This window comes from Danio rerio, chromosome 24, assembly GCF_052040795.2.
Source record: "Danio rerio strain M-AB ecotype USA chromosome 24, GRCz13ab, whole genome shotgun sequence".
Taxonomy (NCBI): domain Eukaryota; kingdom Metazoa; phylum Chordata; class Actinopteri; order Cypriniformes; family Danionidae; genus Danio; species Danio rerio.
In genome coordinates this window covers 43,155,001-43,170,000 of record NC_141044.1, presented here as the reverse complement: position 1 = coordinate 43,170,000, position 15,000 = coordinate 43,155,001, and the positions used below count along the sequence as shown (strand labels likewise).

Sequence of the window (15,000 nt, the reverse complement as noted above, 5' to 3'; positions counted from 1 at the left end):
TTAGTTAATGGCATGTTAATAGTTTGATAATAGTGAGAATTGTACATTAAAATAAAGTGTGACCCAAAAAAAACCAAATCAAAACAAAATGATCAGTAACAAATCACTGGAATATATTAAAAGAGAATTAACATCTATAGTACATTTCTGTGTCACCTGTTCAACACATCATCACTATTCCAGCACCAAATAGTAACATTTCCAACAATTCGCTTTCTTCAAAAACCCCCCCAAAAAACAGCTTGTCCTAAATGCCAAATCCATTTGAAAAACCATGGCAACGCACTTGCTTTAGCATCTTCCGCAATGCACGAGTGAATGGTAAAGTACCTCGGTGGTTTTGCTGATTTCTCTAAACTAATTGTAACCCGTAGCCACCCGGCCAAATGAGATTAGAGTGAGGAATTAAAAATGAATGGGGATCTCCAGCCAGGTGAAACAGCAAGACAGCGAGCAGTGGGTAAAAGCAATTAGGAGAAACCGTAACCCTGCGCCGCTCAGGCCTGAGGGAGGCTTGATGCTCGGTTGTGGGTTTCAGACCCGGAGCTGGAGTTACACAATGACTCTGGGTGTAACCGCAGGATTCGGGGAGACCCACACACTTCTGGCTTTACTTTAGTTATTACAAATGCACAGACAAAGGGAAGACAAAGATCCTAACATGCTGAAGTGCATGGTTATTTTAGATAACATGATATTAAATTAAATAAAAACAACTTAAGCATGGTCATCATTGTTGGGAAAAGTAATGCAATATAGAGTTACTCCCCCTAGTTGCATTGCTTAGTTACTTTTTATTGTAAGAAGTGCAGTGCATTACTTTTGCATAGACATATTTTATTGCAATATAATTAATTCAAGATTTTTTAATTATTGATTTAATTTAATTCAGTTCCTGAAGGTGTTTATTTTTTCTTCACTTTTTTTATTGTAATTTTTTTATATTCATTAAATTAATTTATTCTGTTTCTTCCATTCATGTGAAGTGCCCTTATGCATTGTTGAAGGGGGGAAAGTGTTTATTAGGGTAGCGTTATTGAATAATAATTCAAAATGTATATGTTGTATTTTATGGATTTCATGTATCATGCAGAAAATGTAATAATACAAACAAACAAACAAACAATATAACACGAAACAGCAAGACAGCGAGCAGTGGGTAAAAGCAATTAGGAGAAACCGTAACCCTGCGCCACTCAGGCCTGAGGGAGGCTTGATGCTTAGTTGTGGGTTTCAGACCCGGAGCTGGAGTTACATAATGACTCTGGGTGTAACCACAGGATTTGACCCACACAGTCCTGACCTTACTTCATTTCTTACATGGATTACTTTCTACATTTGAAAGTAAGGCATTACAATATTGAGTTACTCCCACAAAAAGTGGTTAATTGCATTTATTTCGGGGTGACCCACAAACACCTGGCTATCCTTCGTTTCTTCCAAACGCACAGACAAACGGAAGATAAAGATCCTAACATGCTGAGGTGCATGGTTATTTTAGCAAACAGAAAAACAAAACTTAAACTGTTGGTCAAAAAAAAAAATTAAATAATAAAAAGGTAAATGTTGTCACAGTTTAAAAGTTTTCTAATATTTCTAATATATGTTTTTAATATACATATGTATCTCTATATACTACGCTTTTTATTCTTGTAATAGCCAAAAAAGAAATTTGCTGAAGTGCATGGTTATTTTAGTCAAAGAAAACTAAAAGTTTTTTTTTTTTTAAAGGAAGGGAAGTGATTATTAGGGTAGTGTTGATGAATGATAATTCAGAACTAATGTTGTAGTTTGCTGATGTCATATATTATGCAGACAAATAATCAATCAATCAATCAATCAATCAATCAATCAATCAAGCCACTGCATGTTGACCATGAAACAAAAAAACAAACAAATAAATAAAATACATAAATAAATAAAATAAACAAACAAAAAAATAAAAATAAATAAAAAATAAATAAATAAATAAATAAATAAATAAATAAATAAATAAATAAATAAATAAATAAATAAATAAAACAGAAATGAAATAAAATAGAAATGAAATGAAATGAAAAATAAAATAAAATAAAATAAAATAAAATAAAATAAAATAAAATAAAATAAAATAAAAAATAAAAAAGCTAAACTGCAATGCCCTTGCTGAGGTGTTATTGGGTTGCTGGTTTTCCCCCTGGATGCAGTCGTGAGAGGAGCTGTTTAGGGTTTGTGCTTAGAGTGGATGCGCTGGAGTCATTAAGGAGATGAAACCCTGTCATCGGATACTGCTCAGTATCTATAGACACCAAATCCAGACGGGCCAGAGTTACACCTACACAATAATACATGCTGCCAAAGACTGCAATGAGAACCACAAGGAAGTGGATGAGCGAATGACAGGAAACTGATATTCACATACTGTTAATGCCCCTGGACAACAAAACCAGTCCTCTTAAGTGTCAACTTATAAATTTAATTGGTAACAATTTACAATAAGGCAGCATTAGTTTTGCATTTACTAACAAGAACAAATGTAGACACTGTTTATCCTATTGGGAATGATCGCATTGCAGTATCGATGCTGAAATGATATATTGTGCAGAGCTGAAGTGGCCATGACAACACACACAGTCTGTCATCAGGTCAGCATGCAGTGGCGTGTGGCGGGCACCATATGTGAAGCGCTGTGGTCATGAACTCAACATACACCTGGTGTCCCGATTAAAGCAATTAGCTTCATAAAGCGCTCAATGGTGCATCCTACACAACACACTTAACCTGCGATGACAGATGTGGCACATGCTCTCATGCGTGGATGATATGCAAAAGATAATACACACGAGTTTACTGCAATTTCATGCATTCTGCTGATAAACGTAATCATGATGGCGGATGATCTACGGGACAGACTTTTGATTTTTGCATGCTAAACTTGGGATTGCAAGTATATTTTCCTTCCTATTATTTTTTAAAAACATTCATCGTTCATTCAATTTCCTTTGGATTAGTCCCTTTATTTATTTGGGGTCACCACAGCGGAATGAACCGCTAACTTATTAACCAGTCTGACCATTCTCTTCTGACCTCTGGCTTCAACAAGGCATTTGCGCCCACAGAACTGCCGCTTACAGACTTCAAAAGATGTTCACTTGATCTGGCGGGAATTAACCATTTGTCAAATCTGTTACTGTGAAATTTCAGTGAAACAATAATGTGACGAAAATACATAAAATTGTGTTTTACACATGCAATGTTGAGACTGCATTGAGCTCATCTCGAGCTGAAACACAAAGTGGTTAAAATGTTATGAGTGGCTGTTAGGGTGCTTTCACACCTACGCTTTTGTTTCGGAACGTGTCTCGTTTGCCCAGTTAGCGCGGTTCGTTTGGCATATGTGAACAGGGCAATCGCGCTTTGTTCCGCGCCAAAGTAATCGCTTCGAGATCGCTTGAATGAGGTGGTCTCGGCTCGATTGAAACGAAGCCTGGAGCAGTGAGAAAGCGATCCGATCAGAGCGCGGTTATATCACAGTGTTTTATGGATATGTAATAGGCTTACGGCTATATGAAGAGAGAATTATGAGTAGGGCGGGAAGTTTCGAGAGTCTCCGGATGCCCGCAAACGAGTGATGATCTCCCGGTAATCTCGCGTCTTCCTCCCGGTCCTCAAATAGGCATCGTCGCACACCCTTCTCACCCCTCCCCACCGCATCTCTCCTCAGACACGTTGCGCGCACACACCCTGTCAATCACCACCAAATCACCACCTCTCCTGACAGCTGAGCGGGACGCTGCAAAATAAACCCTGACACTCTGACCAATGTGAGGAGAATTTACTCATACGTGACTTGTTTTAGCTCTTTTGGTCCGATTAGAAACTTTGCAATGTGAAAGTGAACCGCTCCAAGAGCAAAGAGCAACAATGTAACAATTGTAATCTCTGTTTCAGAACAACTGAATCGATTCACAGGTGTGAAAGCAGCCTTAGTGGGTTAAAAAAGCTAAACAATAATTAGTAACAGAATCAAATGTGTCACATTAAAACATTTTCCATTATGTAATAATTATTATTTTTTGCAAAAAAAAAAAAAAAAGTATTTTAATCTTTCAAATTCCCAATTTCATGTTAATTAAATATGTTAAGTGTTATATGTTTAAGAAGTTTGCTACCAATTAAAACACAAGTAAATAAATAATTGTGATCAGGTAAATATAAGTATATTAAAATTCTGTGATTGGTAAGGCCAGCAGTTCTCAACATTTTTTCATCAAGTACCACCTCAAATAATATAGTCTCTGAGTACCACCATAATGAGCAGTATTGAAATACAGTAGCGTAGTGGGATCAGTAAAGCAGCTTCAGCTCTGTACAGTTATAAAACAAGGCAGATTCATTTTTATTATTAAGAGTATTATTGTCAGCCACTTTAAACATTATAAATTGTTTGAACATTAACACTGAACTGTACTTATACGTAAAAAAAAAAAAAAAAACTAAAAATGTCAACATTTAAATTAAAATGTGTTTTTAAAAGTTAAAAAGGATAGGTTACTGTTCTTAAAGTAAAATAAAAAATAAATAAATAAATAAAACTCCTGTACTTAAATGTAAAGAATCACATTTACTGGATACAAAAAGTATCCAGTAAACCTGGAAATATAGGCTTTATCATCATATTCATATATTATCATTTTTAATTTATTTTTTTTTATATATATGTATGTACATATGACATATTTGATTCCTCCGCGTACCACTAGAAGTAAGCCCATGTACTACTAGTGGTACACGTACCAGAGTTTGAGAACCACTGGGTTAGGCAAATAAATAGCTCCTCCTCAAACTCTTATCATTGGCTGTGCCTTTCAGTCTGAATGAGCACAAATAGTATGTTTAACAAAATGAAAACATTCATTGTTACACTAGTTCCACGCACAAATTACACATTTTACCTCATAATACGGAACTTGAATAGCTCTTTCAAAAAGTTCTGTCATTATTTTCTCACCCTTGACTTTTCTCAAACCTTTATGATTTTTTTTTCTGTAAAACACAAATTAATATATTTTGGTCGGCGCCAATAGCCTAGTGGTTAAGTGCGCCGACATATAGCACCATGGTGCTCACGACAACCCGAGTTCGATTCCCGGCTCGAGGTCCTTTGCAGACCCTTCCCCTCTCTCTGCTCCCAACACTTTCCTGTCTGCAACCTCTACTCTCTTTTCCAAATAATGGTGAAAAGTCATCAAATTCTTTTTTAAAGAATATATTTTGAAGAATGCTAAAAACCAGCACTTGGAGCAAATCATGGCAGTTTTGTGATAATTTTTATACTGTCATTATAAGACTTTTTAATAATATCGACTTCCATATCTTAAATACTATTGATAGCTAGTATGTAATAATAAATCAATAAATAGTTAAACTGGCAGAAATTGTTAATATTATAACTACAAACAATAGTTATTTAAATATTCATTTATTCCCTTCTGTGATTTTTTTAAATTGTTTTTTTTTTTTATATAACTATACTTTTACATATTTATGAAATTATAAAAGCGTACTCATTATGTTAGGTTTTTATACTGTCTGATGTTTTTTTATGTTCTTGTTGGGTCTGATGCAACGTAATTTCTTTCTGCATTACAATTTCTTGTGATGTTTTGAATGACAAAAATAAAAGGAAACTGAAAACTGAACAAAACCTGCAAGCATCCACTTCAATAGTATTTCTTTTTTCTATTTTTGAAGTCAGTGGTCACTTCAGCATTCTTCAAAATATCTTCTTTAATGTTCAACAGTGATTAGCACTGTTGCCTCACAGCAAGAAGGTCACTGGTTCAAGTCCCGGCCGGGTCAGTTGGCATTGGCAGTTTGCATGTTCTCCCTGTGTTGGCGTGGGTTTCCTCCGGGTGCTCCGGTTTTCCCCACAATCCAAACACATGCGCCATAGGGCAATTAATGAACTAAACTGGCTGTAGTGTGTGTTTGTGTGTGTGTGTGTGTGTGTGTGTGTGTGTGTGTGTGTGTGAGAGAGAGAGAGAGAGAATGAGTGTGTATGGGTGTTTCCCAGAACTGGGTTGCAGCTGGAAGGGCATCCGGTGTGTAAAAGATATGCTGGAATAGTTGGTGGTTCATTCCACTGTGGCAACCCCTGATGAATAAAGGGACTAAGCTGTATTAAAATGAATGAATGAATGTTTAACAGCAGAAAGAAACTCATCGAAGTTTACAACCACTTGATGGAGAGTAAATACTGAGTACACTGGCATTTAGTTCGTGAGAACTATCCTTTTTACACTGACCTGTGACACTCAGCACCACATTCTGTCCCCTAGATCAAGTGTTTTCGACCCTGGTAGTAGAAATATAACATTTATGAACTTCTCCAGGCCGAGACATTTGACCTTCCCTGTCTGGAATTTGATCTTTTTTAATGAAAGCATCTGATGAGTTGGTTAAGGTCTTACATCTTGTATTGATCGGGAATAAGTGCGTGTCACCGGGGATTAGTGTACTGCCCCGTGATGTGCGGTGAAACTGAGCCATTATGATGAAACATTCAGTGCATTGTAATGAGCAGCATATACTAGAGAAGTGAAAGGCCAGATAAATAATTGAGGAGAGCCAGTGAAGGCCTGCTCGACACCTGTTTGATCAGCAGGTCTCTGCCGACTCGAGGGTCTACGGATGACTGCTGGGGTCATAGACATCAATAATTTAACATCAATAATTCCATGCAGCGGTCCAACCAGCACCATGAGGTATCAACCAGCAACAGAAATGGCAGTGCATTAACGTTACGTGAAGAGAAATACAATTATGAGGAAAAATAAATATTCCGAGACGTTCTTTAAAATAGCTTTATGAAGTCGAGATTATTATTATTGCTATTATTATTATTATTATTATTATTATTATTATTATTATCATCATCATCATCATCATCATCATCATCATCATCATCATTATCATTGTTAGTAGTATTGGTAATAATAGTAGTAGTAGAATTAACAATATATAAATCAATAAATAAACAAATAATTAATAAATAAATAAAATTTCACAATTATTACTATGTATCATCATAATCAGTCTATGTATCATTATCATATTATATTATCATTTTCAAAATGTATACATTTTTCACAATTAATATATTTGATACTTTATTTAATATAAGGTGTAAACATTTATATTTCCCTTTAACATAATATTATTACATTTAAATTAAATTAAATAAATTATAAAATATTAATCGTGAAAAATGTATATATTTTCATAATGAGAATGATACATAGAATGATTATGATGATACGTAGTAATAATTGTGAAATTTTATTTATTTATTTATTAGTTATTCAATATTTGTTTGTTTGTTTATTATATATTGCTAATTGTACTATTACTATTACTAATACTACTAACAATGATGATGATGATGATGATGATGATGACAATAATAATAATACTACTAATAATAATTTAATATGTTAAAGGGATATATAAATTTGAATTATTATTGTTATTATTACTGTTATTATTCATTCATTCATTTTCTTGTCGGCTTAGTCCCTTTATTAATCCGGGGTCGCCACAGCAGAATGAACCGCCAACTTATCCAGCAAGTTTTTACTCAGCAGATGCCCTTCCAGCCGCAACCCTTCTCTGGGAAACATCCACACACACACACACACACACACACACACACACACACACACACACACACACACACACACACACACACACACACACACACACACACACACACACACACACACACACACACACACACACATTATGGACAATTTAGCCTACCCAATTCACCTGTACCGCATGTGTTTGGACTGTGGGGGAAACCGGAGCACCCGGAGGAAACCCATGCGAACACAGGGAGAACATGCAAACTCCACACAGAAACGTTAACTGAGCAGAGGGTCGAACCGGCGATCCAGCGACCTTCTTATTGAGGCAACAGCACTACCTACTGCGCCACTGCTTCGCTCTATTGTTAGTATTATAATTATTATCATCATTATTATTATTTTCATTATTATTATTATTAGTAGTAGTAGTAGTAGTAATAGAGGGTCTATAGATGACTGCTGGGGGTCACAAACATTAATAATTAAGCATCAATAATTCCATGCAGTGGTCCAATTGCAGGCGTTCAATTTTCTAGAGTAAAATTAATTTCTTGAAAGTCAGTGGTAACAGGTATGATTTCAAAATACAAATTACTCTGATAAACATTTAATTTTTGCACTTTACAAATAGGTTAGATGTGTTTAAATTGGGTTGTAATTAAGATTGATTTTAAATAGAGATAAATATTATGATTATTATTACTATTAGTAGTAGTAGTAGTAAAATAAATAAAATTTTACAATTATTCTACTAAATATTGCATCTCTACAAAGATTACTTTACAAAATACATACATATATCAACGCACATATTAATATATAAATATGTAAACCTTTGCATACATGCAAACACACATACATATTTAAGAAAACTTAAGATAAAGGTAAAATCAGTAATTGACATTCAGCAGCTGCACGCTCTAGGAATAAAAGTTGCTTCAAGTTCTGCCTGTTGGTCACATACAGTGTTAAGTGATCGGATAGGCTGCTCTATAATTTGAGCAGACTCTTACATTGTTCTTCAATCGGTTCCTGTTCTGCACAGTTATTGAACAAAACCAGCAGGGGATAGAAAAAGTTATTACTAGCATTGATGCAGACTATTCTCATCAGACTGTCTCTCATATCAGACCTCGCTGGAGGACAACATGAGCAGCACAGGCAGACATTAATGCATGAACACTGACACTCACTCAATGCTAAAACAATAATACAATTAATTCCACCAGGTAATAAATCTAAACAGATCTTCCCCGTTTCATAGCAGCTGTTTAATATTGAATAGTGATTGATATAAAAAAGGAGCCATATAGGAATCATTTTTAATTTCACTTTTCCCATCATTATGTCTATTTATGGTCTACCACACACTGCCGAAAACCCTCACATCAGTACAAAAGGACTGTGTCTATTTTGATTTCATGCTTACAGTAAATACAGTTCATTTTATGCTAGTTAGTTAGTTAGTTAGTTAGTATTTTATTTGCCCCCTAGGGCCGATTAAATTACACATGTATACAAGTAGCCTATAGTACAATTTACAAATACATACATATATTTATGCACATATTAATATACAAATATGTAAACCTCTGCATACATATACATGCATACACACATATCCATATAACAAAACCTAAAAGTTAAAGGTGAAATCAGTAAGTAACATTCAGCAGCTGCACGCTTGCTTTCCTTCATAATGTTTGAGCAGACTCTTATTGTTCTTCAATCGGTTACTATTCTTGGGTGAGTTTCCCAAAACCATCGTTAGCCAACTTAGGTCGCAAGTTCTGTCATTACAAACATAGTTTGTTGATTTGGTGTTTCCCGAATCTGTCACTCCCAACGAACATTGGCAAACTGCGTCGCAAACTTGAGCACTCGCTACTACAGCTCTGGAGCTGTAGTTCCTGGGTGTGTTCTATTCCCACTTATCCCCCCTATGCCCTATTGATTTAGAGCATTCTAAAATTTAAAGTTGGAAACATTAAAAATTAAAAAGCATTAAAGTCATCTGTCTTGGGTGTAATTTGCTTTCAAAGTACTTTTAAAGTTTAGTTTTAGCAATCTTCATGTTGACAATTGTGCTCCCCTCGCAGTGCACTTTAAAAACATTGATGTCATTTTGAACACATCCTCATGGTATAAGCAATAGGTGACCTCTTATTTAAAAGCAGAATTTATGTCTCCAAAGCATGTGAAAACAAAACACAGCATACGTAATGCTTTTAATTTAGAGTGGGTTATTTAATAAGTATCTGTACTGTATATGACACGGGCCGGCTGGTCAGAACTTTCTGCAGTGGTTTACATGTGTCAAGTAGACTTGACAAAAAAAAAAAAATAAAATAAAAACAATATCCTTCTTAATAATAATAATAATCATCATCATTATCATCATCATTAATATTATTATTAAAGTATATATTTTTTCATTTCTAATAAATAATAAATATTACATTTCATTGTATAATAAATAGCCTCGTTATTTCTTTATTTATATGCTTTATATGACATTAGAATACGTGTTAGCTTTTGTAAGTGATATGTTTTGTAATAGAATATGGAATGTTGAACTTCTCAATGATATTGGTAAAGCAGACACAGGCCCTATGTGCTATTCACATATACATTTCAGTTAATATGGAAAGCGAGTGCATGCATTTATTAAATCTAATATTGGATTTTATTTTAGATGCATGTGCGTGTAAAATAATATAATTTGCACAAAGAGATGATGGGGTTCTTCTCTAAAAAGTAGTTACTCCACACTGTTTAGAGCATCAGTACTTATTTCTTTTTTACAAACGATGCATCATACTATGATAGTTCAGCTGCGAGTTACATTGTTGTTTGGAAAACGCACCCCTGCACAGTTATTGAATAAAAACCAGCGGGTGATAGAAAAAAGTTATAACTAGCATTGATGCAGACTCTCACTATTCTCATCTCTCTCAGATCAGTTTTGGCTGGAGGACAACATGAGCAGCGCGGGCAGACATTAATGCATGAATACAGACACTCACTCAATGCTCGTTGTCTCTGTGCACTGAAAGCATTCAGGCCAGATACCGGCTGTCCACACAGCACTGCCAGCAACTTTTCAACACACACTTGCATTTCAAAAGTGTGCGAATGTGAATCCAGGGCACAGTTGGAGGGATACGGGCCGTGCAGGACCTGTTCTCATGCTGCTACACGATTCGTGACTTGTTTGGGAATGACCGGATTGGGATGTAACACAAAGCAGCGCTGATCTCCACACTAATACCATCAGGCAGCACTTTCATTTGTGCTGAACTACATCCTCTTAAAGCCGTAACCTTTCTCTATTACTTCTTCAATTTCCTCCCTTTGCTCTCCAGCTCGCTCCGCTAGTGCTCTCTGGCTCTTTGATCTTCATTAGTGCTGTTTGCTACGGGTCGCTCCTCGGGTTAGTGATTTCAACAAACCACTACAATCTTCACCTGCCGGATGATGAAACTGCGGCCCGTGTGGTTTCCTTTCAACTCAAATTAGTATGCAATGCTTTAGCAACCACACAATACATCCTAGCGGAGTAAGTCACTTTAGGAGAGTAAGTAAGTGCTTGTTATGTATGTGATTTGAACAAACCTCCTCTCCGTATGCACCTGTGTCTTTTTTCAAGAGTTCACACTTAGCTGATGATTTACCAAAGCTTGTTTGGCATGCTGTCCCGGGAGAGAGCCCCGAGCTCAAGGGCTCCTCGAGCCCGGGGCTTCCTCCCGTTGGCAGAGCAAGAGGGGAGCCTGAGCTCGGTGGATCTCAGAACTCCCCTGCCGCTGTAGCTAAGGGAACGCAAGCTTGATTGTTATGCATGTTGAATGTCTTTGGATGGTGGGAGGAAACCGGAGAACCCGGGGAAAACCCACGCGGACACGGGGAGGACATACAAACTCCTCACAGAAACACCCACCGGTCCTGTGGAACCAGGGCCGGCAGTGTTCTTGCTGTGTGGCTCACAGTGCTAACCACTGGGCCGCCGTGCCGCCCAATCACAGGTAAAGGCGGAGAATAGGGGAGTAGGGGGGTTTCTTCCAAACGAAGATAAAGTGAACTGAAAACTGAGGCTATTTATAGTAGCTTAGGGCTCATATGATTGGAAGATAGTGATTAGCAAATGCGAGACTGGCCGTGATAAATCATAAGCACGTGATCCTCTGGAAATTAGTTTATGAATAAACTTCACTTAACACAAATGTGAATACTGAGTGTTCTCCCTGCTTTGACAAACCAGCTACACTGAAAATAATGGATTTACAACTTTAAGGTCAATGGTTGCACACTATTTATTGGGGCTGAATTTATCCCTTTACTGCACGGTGTCACCATATGGCAACATGATACTTGAGTTAATTTCCCTGCCACTGTTTCTTAAAGACCAACATTCAATTTTTGTTAGAATGAGAAAACCTTCAAGTAGCCAATGATGTGCTTTGGTTAAGTCACATGACATGCAGTGTGATTTCTGACAGACTGGTGTTTATTTTGAGTAGCTGCTGAGTGCAAATGTAAATGTTAATAAAAACAAAGGATCAAATTATGTCAGATCCACAAAAACTTCTGAAACACCACCTCCAGTAAGTCATGATGACATATTCACAACTCAAAAAAGTTATTAAATTAGTTTTAGGGTCACCTGGGGCCTTATGTATCAACGCTGCGTACGCACAAAAACTGTGTACGCCAGGTTTCACGCTCAGAATCGCTCACGTTTGGATTTACTAACAATGAACTGAACGTGGGAATGTGCGCAGCTCCACGGCAGCTTTAGGGCTGGCTCACGCACATTTTTTGTGTGTGTCTGTTTTAATTCCATTAGCGACACCTAGAGGCAGTTGTGTTAAATTCCTCTCTACAAAGTGTCTGATCCTTGTATATAAGGTTTCCATACCATACAGTTGACCAGCTGAACATTAAAGCACAATTTGCAGCGGTCGCCTGTTTTCCCAATGTAATCTGAGCAATCTACCGCACACACATTGCTATAAAGACACTATCTGAAGATGAATTTGCATACGTGAATCAGAAACATTTCCATTCAATAAATGTGCAAATAAAATATGATGCACAAACTTATTAATGATTCCTACTTGTCTTTCTCTTGATAAATAGTTGACAAAATCTGAAATGTAGCGGGGAAAAAAGAAGAAAGAGTTCATCTGACGCTGGATTCGAACCGAGTTCATGCTCGAACGTGTCAAAAAATGATGACATGCATTTTACCAGATACGCCACTGAGACTGTTAAGGGTATTGCAACATTTTACATCTATAAATCACACTATTTCTCTTTTAACTCCACAGTGCCATGTTCAGACTCAACTGTGTTAACCGCATCAGCTAAACTCTCCCATTCAATTTTTTTTTCTTTTGTTGTTAATTCCGGAGGACAAATTTGCAAATAACACCGCTTTTCTCCGGTCTACCTACGAAAGCAGCACCTTTAATTCACATTCTGTTCAAAGTTTCTCTTTTTGCTTGCTTTTTCGTTGGGTTTTGCCATTAGCATATTCAAACGGGGGAGGAGGCAGGGAGGGGTTTTGTGCTCGTGCATGTTGCGCTCAGTTTCACGTTCATTCAGATGTACAAGAGAATATGCGTGAGATTCGGCGTACGCAGTGTTTCATACATCTGAATTTTTTTCTGCGTACGCACATTTACAGCTTTGTGTGTACGCAATGTTTTAGTGTGATTTCCACGCAAGACTTCATACATGAGGCCCCTGGTGATTTTTTAGGACACTTCATATTTCTGCCTCGCCACAGAGCGCCATCTGAATAGTTTCATTTTAAATACCATGCGAATGTGTGCATCAGGGGTCTCATGTATCAACGCTGCGTACGCACAAAAACTTTGCAGGTTTCACGCTCAGAATCGCTCACGTTTGGATTTACTAACGATGAACTGAACGTGGGAATGTGCGTAGCTCCACGGCAGCTTCATGGCTGGCGTACGCACATTTTTTGTGCGTGTCTGTTTTATTTCAATTGCCGACTCCTAGAGGCTGTTGTGTTAAATTGCACTCTACAAAGTGTCTTCTCAGCTGTATGAGACGGGTTCATCCGCATGTCTAGTATATAAGGTTTCCGTACCATACAGTTGACCATCCAAACATTAAAGTGCAATTTGCAGCGGGCGCCGGTTTTCCCAATGTAATCGGAGCAATCTACTGCAAACACATTGCTATAAAGGCACCCTGAGCTGAGGATGAACTGGCATACGTGAATCAGAAACATTTCCATTCAATAAATCTGCAAATTAAATATGATGCACAGACTTGTTAATGATTACTACTTGTCTTTCTCATGATAAAGAGTATATAGGAAAAATCTGATAAAAGAATGAGTTCATCGGCCGCTGGATTCGAACCGAGTTCATGCTAGAACATATTGAAACATGTGTGGAAATAAAAATTTTTATCATCTAATTTCAAATTAACAATAATCTACGTATAACTGAAAAGTTATATTCTCTGGTTTTTAATTATATAATTTCATTAACATCCCAGCTAGGAAGGACATTAACCTTTTGTCTTTCTGATAACAGGCTAAGCCAATGTAATGCAAATTGTCAGTTTCACAGCATGGGGTGTCTATTGTTTTTCTCTTTTCGATCAAATGGTCAGGCGGTTTCTGTCTCCAGAACAAGATGAGATTAGGCCTGAAAAAGCAGTTTACCCTGCCGACCACAACGCTTAATTTGCATACTTTGTTTAGCCATATCCCCTCCTCCTAAGAACACAATATAGCCATGAAATCTTTGTCTTAATTCAGACTAATTCAGACTATTTGGAGACTTGTGAAAGAACTTGCAGACTGCGGACCTCTAGTAGGCTCTTGCAGACATATTGAACATCTTGAAGACGCTGTATGACTGCAGATTAACCAACACGTCTCAATAAAGGAATTCTGCTTGTTCCGAGTCTCCTGGACTGGGTTCTTCTCCTCTCTTTTCATCTCATTTATTTTTTTACAACACATGTTACCATGGGTTTAGCGAGCTGCGCCGCTTAGGCTGTCAAAACCACTATACAATTTTACACCTATAGATCTCACGATTTCTTTTTTAATCCACAGTGCGATGTTCAGACCCAACTGTGTTAACCGCATCAGCTAATCTCTCCCCACTACAAAAAAAGTTGTGCTCGTGCATGTTGCGCTCAGTATATGCGTGAGATTCGGCGTACGCAGTGTTTCATACATTTGAATTTCTGCGTACGCACATTTACAGCTTTGTGCGTACGCAATGTTTTAGTATGATTTCCACGCAAGTCTTCGTACATGAGGCCCCTGGTGTGTGATACTTTCAGCTGTCGTGTGCACGCCGTGTTTCGACACTTTTCGACGAGG

General features: G+C 37.1%; 2 protein-coding genes across 4 annotated transcripts in view; both read right to left on the bottom strand.

Annotated features, from left to right (window-relative positions):
- Window positions 1–15,000, bottom strand: part of katnip (katanin interacting protein) — a 1,410,884-nt gene that overhangs the window by 682,844 nt on the left and 713,040 nt on the right. Inside the window, exon 12 of the transcript XR_015525276.1 lies at window positions 13,198–13,373. The gene's annotated coding sequence lies outside the window, so the exon portion shown is untranslated. The remainder of the gene's footprint in view (window positions 1–13,197; window positions 13,374–15,000) is intronic.
- kcnh2b (potassium voltage-gated channel, subfamily H (eag-related), member 2b) overlaps window positions 1–15,000 on the bottom strand; it is a 322,770-nt gene that overhangs the window by 239,080 nt on the left and 68,690 nt on the right. The window lies entirely within an intron of this gene.